Raw genomic sequence first — 12,372 nt, forward strand, 5'->3', positions numbered from 1 at the left:
ATAACATACCCAATAGGGAATTTTTTCAAATATCTCAGATTAAGATCCTTGTTAAACTCTCTCCCCAAAAACCAGAGCTTGACTAGATCTCCTTTTGAACTATATTTTTTTGGTGCTGCAGAAAGGCTCCAAGGCCTGTCTAGGTTATAAAAACTAATGTTGGAAATATATAATACAGCAAATATTTCTGGGGTAGAAAAATGGGTATCAGATTTAAATATCTCAAATGATTCTTTGTTTTGGCAAAAATTATTCTTAGGCCCTCAAAGGTATTCTAGGTGCTCTGTTCATTTAGAAGCATCTAGAAAAGTTTTATATAGATGGTATATGACCCCAGAGCGTCTATATCTGATTTTTCCAGAAGTCTCAGCACAATGTTGGATATGTGAGTAACATCTAGGTAGAGTTGAGCGAACACCTGGATGTTCGGGTTCGAGAAGTTCGGCCGAACTTCCCGGAAATGTTCGGGTTCTGGATCCGAACCCGAACCGAACTTCGTCCCGAACCCGAACCCCATTGAAGTCAATGGGGACCCGAACTTTTGGGCACTAAAAAGGCTGTAAAACAGCCCAGGAAAGAGCTAGAGGGCTGCAAAAGGCAGCAACATGTAGGTAAATCCCCTGCAAACAAATGTGGATAGGGAAATGAATTAAAATAAAAATAAAAAAAATAAAAATGACCCAATATCAAATGTACAGTGGTCCCATAGCAGAGAATCTGGCTTCACGTCAGCAGAGAATCAGTCTCTTCATGCCATAGCAAAGAATCTGGCTTCCTGTCAGCAGAGAATCAGTCTCTTCATGCCATAGCAGAGAATCTGGCTTCATGTCACCCACCACTGGAAGAGGCCACTGTCACACATTTAGGCCCAGGCACCCAGACAGAGGAGAGCGGTCCCGTAACAGAGAATCTGGCCTTATGTCAGCGCAGAATCTGTCTTCATGTCATAGCAGAGAATCAGGCTTCACGTCACCCACCACTGGAACAGGCCACTGTCACACATTTAGGCCCAGGCACCCAGGCAGAGGAGAGAGGTCCCGTAACAGAGAATCTGGCCTTATGTCAGCGCAGAATCTGTCTTCATGTCATAGCAGAGAATCAGGCTTCACGTCACCCACCACTGGAACAGGCCACTGTCACACATTTAGGCCCAGGCACCCAGGCAGAGGAGAGAGGTCCCGTAACAGAGAATCTGGCCTTATGTCAGCGCAGAATCTGTCTTCATGTCATAGCAGAGAATCAGGCTTCACGTCACCCACCACTGGAACAGGCCACTGTCACACATTTAGGCCCAGGCACCCAGGCAGAGGAGAGAGGTCCCGTAACAGAGAATCTGGCCTTATGTCAGCGCAGAATCTGTCTTCATGTCATAGCAGAGAATCAGGCTTCACGTCACCCACCACTGGAACAGGCCACTGTCACACATTTAGGCCCAGGCACCCAGGCAGAGGAGAGAGGTCCCGTAACAGAGAATCTGGCCTTATGTCAGCGCAGAATCTGTCTTCATGTCATAGCAGAGAATCAGGCTTCACGTCACCCACCACTGGAACAGGCCACTGTCGCACATTTAGGCCCAGGCACCCAGGCAGAGGAGAGAGGTCCCATAACAGAGAATCTGGCCTTATGTCAGCGCAGAATCTGTCTTCATGTCATAGCAGAGAATCAGGCTTCACGTCACCCACAACTGGAACAGGCCACTGTCACACATTTAGGCCCAGGCACCCAGGCAGAGGAGAGAGGTCCCGTAACAGAGAATCTGGCCTTATGTCAGCGCAGAATCTGTCTTCATGTCATAGCAGAGAATCAGGCTTCACGTCACCCACCACTGGAACAGGCCACTGTCACACATTTAGGCCCAGGCACCCAGGCAGAGGAGAGAGGTCCCGTAACAGAGAATCTGGCCTTATGTCAGCGCAGAATCTGTCTTCATGTCATAGCAGAGAATCAGGCTTCACGTCACCCACCACTGGAACAGGCCACTGTCATACATTTAGGCCCAGGCACCCAGGCAGAGGAGAGAGGTCCCGTAACAGAGAATCTGGCTATATGTCAGCGCAGAATCTGTCTTCATGTCATAGCAGAGAATCAGGCTTCACGTCACCCACCACTGAAACAGGCCACTGTCACACATTTAGGCCCAGGCACCCAGGCAGAGGAGAGAGGTCCCGTAACAGAGAATCTGGCCTTATGTCAGCGCAGAATCTGTCTTCATGTCATAGCAGAGAATCAGGCTTCACGTCACCCACCACTGGAAGAGGCCACTGTCACACATTTAGGCCCAGGCACCCAGGCAGAGGAGAGAGGTCCCGTAACAGAGAATCTGGCCTTATGTCAGCGCAGAATCTGTCTTCATGTCATAGCAGAGAATCAGGCTTCACGTCACCCACCACTGGAACAGGCCACTGTCACACATTTAGGCCCAGGCACCCAGGCAGAGGAGAGAGGTCCCGTAACAGAGAATCTGGCCTTATGTCAGCGCAGAATCTGTCTTCATGTCATAGCAGAGAATCAGGCTTCACGTCACCCACCACTGGAACAGGCCACTGTCACATATTTAGGCCCAGGCACCCAGGCAGAGGAGAGAGGTCGCGTAACAGAGAATCTGGCTTCATGTCAGCACAGAATAAGTCTTCATGTCATAGCAGAGAATCAGGCTTCACGTCACCCACCACTGGAACAGGCCACTGTCACACATTTAGGCCCCGGCACCCAGACAGAGGAGAGGTTCATTCAACTTTGGGTTGCCCCGCAATATAATGGTAAAATGAAATTAAAAATAGTATTGAATGAGGAAGTGCCCTGGAGTAGAATAATATATTGTTAAGGGGAGGTAGTTAATATCTAATCTGCACAAGGGATGGACAGGTCCTGTGGGATCCATGCCTGGTTCATTTTTATGAACGTAAGATTGTCCACATTGGCTGTAGACAGGTGGCTGCGTTTGTCTGTAATGACGCCCCCGCTGTGCTGAATACACGTTCAGACAAAACGCTGGCCGCCGGGCAGGCCAGCACCTCCAAGGCATAAAAGGCTAGCTCTGGCCACGTGGACAATTTGGAGACCCAGAAGTTGAATGGGGCCGAACCATCAGTCAGTACGTGGAGGGGTGTGCACAGGTACTGTTCCACCATGTTAGTGAAATGTTGCCTCCTGCTAACACGTTCCGTATCAGGTGGTGGTGAAGTTAGCTGTGGCGTGTTGACAAAACTTTTCCACATCTCTGCCATGCTAACCCTGCCCTCAGAGGAGCTGGGCGTGACACAGCTGCGTTGGCGACCTCTTGCTCCTCCTCTGCCTTCGCCTTGGGCTTCCACTGGTTCCCCTGTGACATTTGGGAATGCTCTCAGTAGCGCGTCTACCAACGTGCGCTTGTACTCGTGCATCTTCCTATCACGCTCCAGTGTAGGAAGTAAGGTGGGCACATTGTCTTTGTACCGGGGATCCAGCAGGGTGGCAACCCAGTAGTCCGCACACGTTAAAATGTGGGCAACTCTGCTGTCGTTGCGCAGGCACTGCAGCATGTAGTCGCTCATGTGTGCCAGGCTGCCCAGAGGTAAGGACAAGCTGTCCTCTGTGGGAGGCGTATCGTTATCGTCCTGAGTTTCCCCCCAGCCACGCACCAGTGATGGGCCCAAGCTGCTTTGGGTGCCACCCCGCTGTGAACATGCTTCATCCTCATCCTCCTCCACCTCCTCCTCATCCTCGTCCTCCTCGTCCTCCAGTAGTGGGCCCTGTCTGGCCACATTTGTACCTGGCCTCTGGTGTTGCAAAAAACCTCCCTCTGAGTCACTTCGAAGAGACTGGCCTGAAAGTGCTAAAAATGACCCCTCTTCCTCCTGGGCCACCTCCTCTTCCATCATCGCCCTAAGTGTTTTCTCAAGGAGACATAGAAGTGGTATTGTAACGCTGATAACGGCGTCATCGCCACTGGCCATGTTGGTGGAGTACTCGAAACAACGCAACAGGGCACACAGGTCTCGCATGGAGGCCCAGTCATTGGTGGTGAAGTGTGTCTGATCCGCAGTGCGACTGACCCGTGCGTGCTGCAGCTGAAACTCCACTATGGCCTGCTGCTGCTCGCACAGTCTGTGAAAGGGAGACAATCAGTGGATGGTACCAGACATTTTTTGGACTTGTTGGGTAAGGTGGAGGCCTGTTGGACGCCTTCCCTGCTCCTATCTCTGGATGCGGAGAAGGTGTTCGACAGGGTCCATTGGGGTTACCCAGATAAGGTCTTGGGAAAATTTGACATCTCTGGTGTTGCTAAATTAGCTATTATGGCCATGTATACTACACCATCTGCTAAAGTATTGTCATCGGGGTTCATGTCTCCGTCTTTCCTAATAACAAATGGGACGCGCCAGGGATGCCCCTTGTGACCCTTGATCTTTACCCTCGTAATGGAACCACTAGCAACAGCCATAAGAGATGCAGTGGATTTTAAAGGTGTGGTTGTAGGAGGTACAGAACACAAGATCGGTCTGTTTGCAGACGACGTGATTATAGTGACCCCCAAAACTTGTTGCCTGCTGTAATGTCAAAATTAAAAGAGTTTAGTGCAATGTCTTATTATAAACTAAACACTAACAAATGAGTTATCTTAAATATGGGAGTTAATCCATGTGTAATCTCGCATATTTCATCCCAATATCCATTTAGATGGGCGAAAGAGGGGATTTCATATTTGGGGATTCAGGTGACATTTCCCACTAAAGAACTCTTCAAAAATAACTATTTACCTCTACACAACACCGTATCAGAAGACCTTAAAACATACTCGTCACTAGAAATCTCCTGGACAGGGGGGATAGCAACCATTAAAATGATGGTGCTACCTAAAATATTATACCTATTTCGGAATGTGCCAATTCATATTTCTAAAAGGTACATAATAAAACTACAATCCCTTTTACTGAGATTTGTGTGGAAAAATTCCAGACATAAAGTAGCGGCCTCTACATTATATAAACCCATAGTGAACGGGGGTTTTAGCTTTCCAAATTTGTTATTTTATTACTATGCCACGCTCCTAGATCGGATGCGCAACTGATTCAACACAGCGGATTCTCCTCATTGGGTATCTTTGGAAACTGAAATCATAAATATTAGGGATCTTAAAAACTTTTTACAATGTCCTTTTATTGATACTGTCAGTAAATAGTTTAAATTTAAATTTAAACCCGTTTCAGTTTTACTTTATGGAAAGAAATACTTTCCAAAAAAGTGGTTAGTTTAGAGATCTCCTAAATCTCTTTGGGAACCGTAGAATATATGATCCCTGACATATCCTTTAAAGAATGGATACAAAAGGGGATATTAACAGTAGGCACAATCTGGGATGGATCAGGCTTGGTATCTTTTTCCACTATAGTAAATAAATATAACATACCCAATAGGGAATTTTTTCAAATATCTCAGATTAAGATCCTTGTTAAACTCTCTCCCCAAAAACCAGAGCTTGACTAGATCTCCTTTTGAACTATATTTTTTTGGTGCTGCAGAAAGGCTCCAAGGCCTGTCTAGGTTATAAAAACTAATGTTGGAAATATATAATACAGCAAATATTTCTGGGGTAGAAAAATGGGTATCAGATTTAAATATCTCAAATGATTCTTTGTTTTGGCAAAAATTATTCTTAGGCCCTCAAAGATATTCTAGGTGCTCTGTTCATTTAGAAGCATCTGGAAAAGTATTAAATAGATGGTATATGACCCCAGAGCGTCTATATCTGATTTTTCCAGAAGTCTCAGCACAATGTTGGATATGTGAGTAACATCTAGGTAGAGTTGAGCGAACACCTGGATGTTCGGGTTCGAGAAGTTCGGCCGAACTTCCCGGAAATGTTCGGGTTCTGGATCCGAACCCGAACCGAACTTCGTCCCGAACCCGAACCCCATTGAAGTCAATGGGGACCCGAACTTTTGGGCACTAAAAAGGCTGTAAAACAGCCCAGGAAAGAGCTAGAGGGCTGCAAAAGGCAGCAACATGTAGGTAAATCCCCTGCAAACAAATGTGGATAGGGAAATGAATTAAAATAAAAATAAAAAAAATAAAAATGACCCAATATCAAATGTACAGTGGTCCCATAGCAGAGAATCTGGCTTCACGTCAGCAGAGAATCAGTCTCTTCATGCCATAGCAAAGAATCTGGCTTCCTGTCAGCAGAGAATCAGTCTCTTCATGCCATAGCAGAGAATCTGGCTTCATGTCACCCACCACTGGAAGAGGCCACTGTCACACATTTAGGCCCAGGCACCCAGACAGAGGAGAGCGGTCCCGTAACAGAGAATCTGGCCTTATGTCAGCGCAGAATCTGTCTTCATGTCATAGCAGAGAATCAGGCTTCACGTCACCCACCACTGGAACAGGCCACTGTCACACATTTAGGCCCAGGCACCCAGGCAGAGGAGAGAGGTCCCGTAACAGAGAATCTGGCCTTATGTCAGCGCAGAATCTGTCTTCATGTCATAGCAGAGAATCAGGCTTCACGTCACCCACCACTGGAACAGGCCACTGTCACACATTTAGGCCCAGGCACCCAGGCAGAGGAGAGAGGTCCCGTAACAGAGAATCTGGCCTTATGTCAGCGCAGAATCTGTCTTCATGTCATAGCAGAGAATCAGGCTTCACGTCACCCACCACTGGAACAGGCCACTGTCACACATTTAGGCCCAGGCACCCAGGCAGAGGAGAGAGGTCCCGTAACAGAGAATCTGGCCTTATGTCAGCGCAGAATCTGTCTTCATGTCATAGCAGAGAATCAGGCTTCACGTCACCCACCACTGGAACAGGCCACTGTCACACATTTAGGCCCAGGCACCCAGGCAGAGGAGAGAGGTCCCGTAACAGAGAATCTGGCCTTATGTCAGCGCAGAATCTGTCTTCATGTCATAGCAGAGAATCAGGCTTCACGTCACCCACCACTGGAACAGGCCACTGTCGCACATTTAGGCCCAGGCACCCAGGCAGAGGAGAAAGGTCCCATAACAGAGAATCTGGCCTTATGTCAGCGCAGAATCTGTCTTCATGTCATAGCAGAGAATCAGGCTTCACGTCACCCACAACTGGAACAGGCCACTGTCACACATTTAGGCCCAGGCACCCAGGCAGAGGAGAGAGGTCCCGTAACAGAGAATCTGGCCTTATGTCAGCGCAGAATCTGTCTTCATGTCATAGCAGAGAATCAGGCTTCACGTCACCCACCACTGGAACAGGCCACTGTCACACATTTAGGCCCAGGCACCCAGGCAGAGGAGAGAGGTCCCGTAACAGAGAATCTGGCCTTATGTCAGCGCAGAATCTGTCTTCATGTCATAGCAGAGAATCAGGCTTCACGTCACCCACCACTGGAACAGGCCACTGTCATACATTTAGGCCCAGGCACCCAGGCAGAGGAGAGAGGTCCCGTAACAGAGAATCTGGCTATATGTCAGCGCAGAATCTGTCTTCATGTCATAGCAGAGAATCAGGCTTCACGTCACCCACCACTGAAACAGGCCACTGTCACACATTTAGGCCCAGGCACCCAGGCAGAGGAGAGAGGTCCCGTAACAGAGAATCTGGCCTTATGTCAGCGCAGAATCTGTCTTCATGTCATAGCAGAGAATCAGGCTTCACGTCACCCACCACTGGAACAGGCCACTGTCACACATTTAGGCCCAGGCACCCAGGCAGAGGAGAGAGGTCCCGTAACAGAGAATCTGGCCTTATGTCAGCGCAGAATCTGTCTTCATGTCATAGCAGAGAATCAGGCTTCACGTCACCCACCACTGGAACAGGCCACTGTCACATATTTAGGCCCAGGCACCCAGGCAGAGGAGAGAGGTCGCGTAACAGAGAATCTGGCTTCATGTCAGCACAGAATAAGTCTTCATGTCATAGCAGAGAATCAGGCTTCACGTCACCCACCACTGGAACAGGCCACTGTCACACATTTAGGCCCCGGCACCCAGACAGAGGAGAGGTTCATTCAACTTTGGGTTGCCCCGCAATATAATGGTAAAATGAAATTAAAAATAGTATTGAATGAGGAAGTGCCCTGGAGTAGAATAATATATTGTTAAGGGGAGGTAGTTAATATCTAATCTGCACAAGGGATGGACAGGTCCTGTGGGATCCATGCCTGGTTCATTTTTATGAACGTAAGATTGTCCACATTGGCTGTAGACAGGCGGCTGCGTTTGTCTGTAATGACGCCCCCTGCCGTGCTGAATACACGTTCAGACAAAACGCTGGCCGCCGGGCAGGCCAGCACCTCCAAGGCATAAAAGGCTAGCTCTGGCCACGTGGACAATTTGGAGACCCAGAAGTTGAATGGGGCCGAACCATCAGTCAGTACGTGGAGGGGTGTGCACAGGTACTGTTCCACCATGTTAGTGAAATGTTGCCTCCTGCTAACACGTTCCGTATCAGGTGGTGGTGAAGTTAGCTGTGGCGTGTTGACAAAACTTTTCCACATCTCTGCCATGCTAACCCTGCCCTCAGAGGAGCTGGGCGTGACACAGCTGCGTTGGCGACCTCTTGCTCCTCCTCTGCCTTCGCCTTGGGCTTCCACTGGTTCCCCTGTGACATTTGGGAATGCTCTCAGTAGCGCGTCTACCAACGTGCGCTTGTACTCGTGCATCTTCCTATCACGCTCCAGTGTAGGAAGTAAGGTGGGCACATTGTCTTTGTACCGGGGATCCAGCAGGGTGGCAACCCAGTAGTCCGCACACGTTAAAATGTGGGCAACTCTGCTGTCGTTGCGCAGGCACTGCAGCATGTAGTCGCTCATGTGTGCCAGGCTGCCCAGAGGTAAGGACAAGCTGTCCTCTGTGGGAGGCGTATCGTTATCGTCCTGAGTTTCCCCCCAGCCACGCACCAGTGATGGGCCCAAGCTGCTTTGGGTGCCACCCCGCTGTGAACATGCTTCATCCTCATCCTCCTCCACCTCCTCCTCATCCTCGTCCTCCTCGTCCTCCAGTAGTGGGCCCTGTCTGGCCACATTTGTACCTGGCCTCTGGTGTTGCAAAAAACCTCCCTCTGAGTCACTTCGAAGAGACTGGCCTGAAAGTGCTAAAAATGACCCCTCTTCCTCCTGGGCCACCTCCTCTTCCATCATCGCCCTAAGTGTTTTCTCAAGGAGACATAGAAGTGGTATTGTAACGCTGATAACGGCGTCATCGCCACTGGCCATGTTGGTGGAGTACTCGAAACAACGCAACAGGGCACACAGGTCTCGCATGGAGGCCCAGTCATTGGTGGTGAAGTGTGTCTGATCCGCAGTGCGACTGACCCGTGCGTGCTGCAGCTGAAACTCCACTATGGCCTGCTGCTGCTCGCACAGTCTGTGAAAGGGAGACAATCAGTGGATGGTACTAGACATTTTTTGGACTTGTTGGGTAAGGTGGAGGCCTGTTGGACGCCTTCCCTGCTCCTATCTCTGGATGCGGAGAAGGTGTTCGACAGGGTCCATTGGGGTTACCCAGATAAGGTCTTGGGAAAATTTGACATCTCTGGTGTTGCTAAATTAGCTATTATGGCCATGTATACTACACCATCTGCTAAAGTATTGTCATCGGGGTTCATGTCTCCGTCTTTCCTAATAACAAATGGGACGCGCCAGGGATGCCCCTTGTGACCCTTGATCTTTACCCTCGTAATGGAACCACTAGCAACAGCCATAAGAGATGCAGTGGATTTTAAAGGTGTGGTTGTAGGAGGTACAGAACACAAGATCGGTCTGTTTGCAGACGACGTGATTATAGTGACCCCCAAAACTTGTTGCCTGCTGTAATGTCAAAATTAAAAGAGTTTAGTGCAATGTCTTATTATAAACTAAACACTAACAAATGAGTTATCTTAAATATGGGAGTTAATCCATGTGTAATCTCGCATATTTCATCCCAATATCCATTTAGATGGGCGAAAGAGGGGATTTCATATTTGGGGATTCAGGTGACATTTCCCACTAAAGAACTCTTCAAAAATAACTATTTACCTCTACACAACACCGTATCAGAAGACCTTAAAACATACTCGTCACTAGAAATCTCCTGGACAGGGGGGATAGCAACCATTAAAATGATGGTGCTACCTAAAATATTATACCTATTTCGGAATGTGCCAATTCATATTTCTAAAAGGTACATAATAAAACTACAATCCCTTTTACTGAGATTTGTGTGGAAAAATTCCAGACATAAAGTAGCGGCCTCTACATTATATAAACCCATAGTGAACGGGGGTTTTAGCTTTCCAAATTTGTTATTTTATTACTATGCCACGCTCCTAGATCGGATGCGCAACTGATTCAACACAGCGGATTCTCCTCATTGGGTATCTTTGGAAACTGAAATCATAAATATTAGGGATCTTAAAAACTTTTTACAATGTCCTTTTATTGATACTGTCAGTAAATAGTTTAAATTTAAATTTAAACCCGTTTCAGTTTTACTTTATGGAAAGAAATACTTTCCAAAAAAGTGGTTAGTTTAGAGATCTCCTAAATCTCTTTGGGAACCGTAGAATATATGATCCCTGACATATCCTTTAAAGAATGGATACAAAAGGGGATATTAACAGTAGGCACAATCTGGGATGGATCAGGCTTGGTATCTTTTTCCACTATAGTAAATAAATATAACATACCCAATAGGGAATTTTTTCAAATATCTCAGATTAAGATCCTTGTTAAACTCTCTCCCCAAAAACCAGAGCTTGACTAGATCTCCTTTTGAACTATATTTTTTTGGTGCTGCAGAAAGGCTCCAAGGCCTGTCTAGGTTATAAAAACTAATGTTGGAAATATATAATACAGCAAATATTTCTGGGGTAGAAAAATGGGTATCAGATTTAAATATCTCAAATGATTCTTTGTTTTGGCAAAAATTATTCTTAGGCCCTCAAAGGTATTCTAGGTGCTCTGTTCATTTAGAAGCATCTGGAAAAGTATTAAATAGATGGTATATGACCCCAGAGCGTCTATATCTGATTTTTCCAGAAGTCTCAGCACAATGTTGGATATGTGAGTAACATCTAGGTAGAGTTGAGCGAACACCTGGATGTTCGGGTTCGAGAAGTTCGGCCGAACTTCCCGGAAATGTTCGGGTTCTGGATCCGAACCCGAACCGAACTTCGTCCCGAACCCGAACCCCATTGAAGTCAATGGGGACCCGAACTTTTGGGCACTAAAAAGGCTGTAAAACAGCCCAGGAAAGAGCTAGAGGGCTGCAAAAGGCAGCAACATGTAGGTAAATCCCCTGCAAACAAATGTGGATAGGGAAATGAATTAAAATAAAAATAAAAAAAATAAAAATGACCCAATATCAAATGTACAGTGGTCCCATAGCAGAGAATCTGGCTTCACGTCAGCAGAGAATCAGTCTCTTCATGCCATAGCAAAGAATCTGGCTTCCTGTCAGCAGAGAATCAGTCTCTTCATGCCATAGCAGAGAATCTGGCTTCATGTCACCCACCACTGGAAGAGGCCACTGTCACACATTTAGGCCCAGGCACCCAGACAGAGGAGAGCGGTCCCGTAACAGAGAATCTGGCCTTATGTCAGCGCAGAATCTGTCTTCATGTCATAGCAGAGAATCAGGCTTCACGTCACCCACCACTGGAACAGGCCACTGTCACACATTTAGGCCCAGGCACCCAGGCAGAGGAGAGAGGTCCCGTAACAGAGAATCTGGCCTTATGTCAGCGCAGAATCTGTCTTCATGTCATAGCAGAGAATCAGGCTTCACGTCACCCACCACTGGAACAGGCCACTGTCACACATTTAGGCCCAGGCACCCAGGCAGAGGAGAGAGGTCCCGTAACAGAGAATCTGGCCTTATGTCAGCGCAGAATCTGTCTTCATGTCATAGCAGAGAATCAGGCTTCACGTCACCCACCACTGGAACAGGCCACTGTCACACATTTAGGCCCAGGCACCCAGGCAGAGGAGAGAGGTCCCGTAACAGAGAATCTGGCCTTATGTCAGCGCAGAATCTGTCTTCATGTCATAGCAGAGAATCAGGCTTCACGTCACCCACCACTGGAACAGGCCACTGTCACACATTTAGGCCCCGGCACCCAGGCAGAGGAGAGAGGTCCCGTAACAGAGAATCTGGCCTTATGTCAGCGCAGAATCTGTCTTCATGTCATAGCAGAGAATCAGGCTTCACGTCACCCACCACTGGAACAGGCCACTGTCGCACATTTAGGCCCAGGCACCCAGGCAGAGGAGAGAGGTCCCATAACAGAGAATCTGGCCTTATGTCAGCGCAGAATCTGTCTTCATGTCATAGCAGAGAATCAGGCTTCACGTCACCCACAACTGGAACAGGCCACTGTCACACATTTAGGCCCAGGCACCCAGGCAGAGGAGAGAGGTCCCGTAACAGA

The sequence above is a fragment of the Bufo bufo genome, chromosome 1 (assembly GCF_905171765.1).
Source record: "Bufo bufo chromosome 1, aBufBuf1.1, whole genome shotgun sequence".
Taxonomy (NCBI): Eukaryota; Metazoa; Chordata; class Amphibia; order Anura; family Bufonidae; genus Bufo; species Bufo bufo.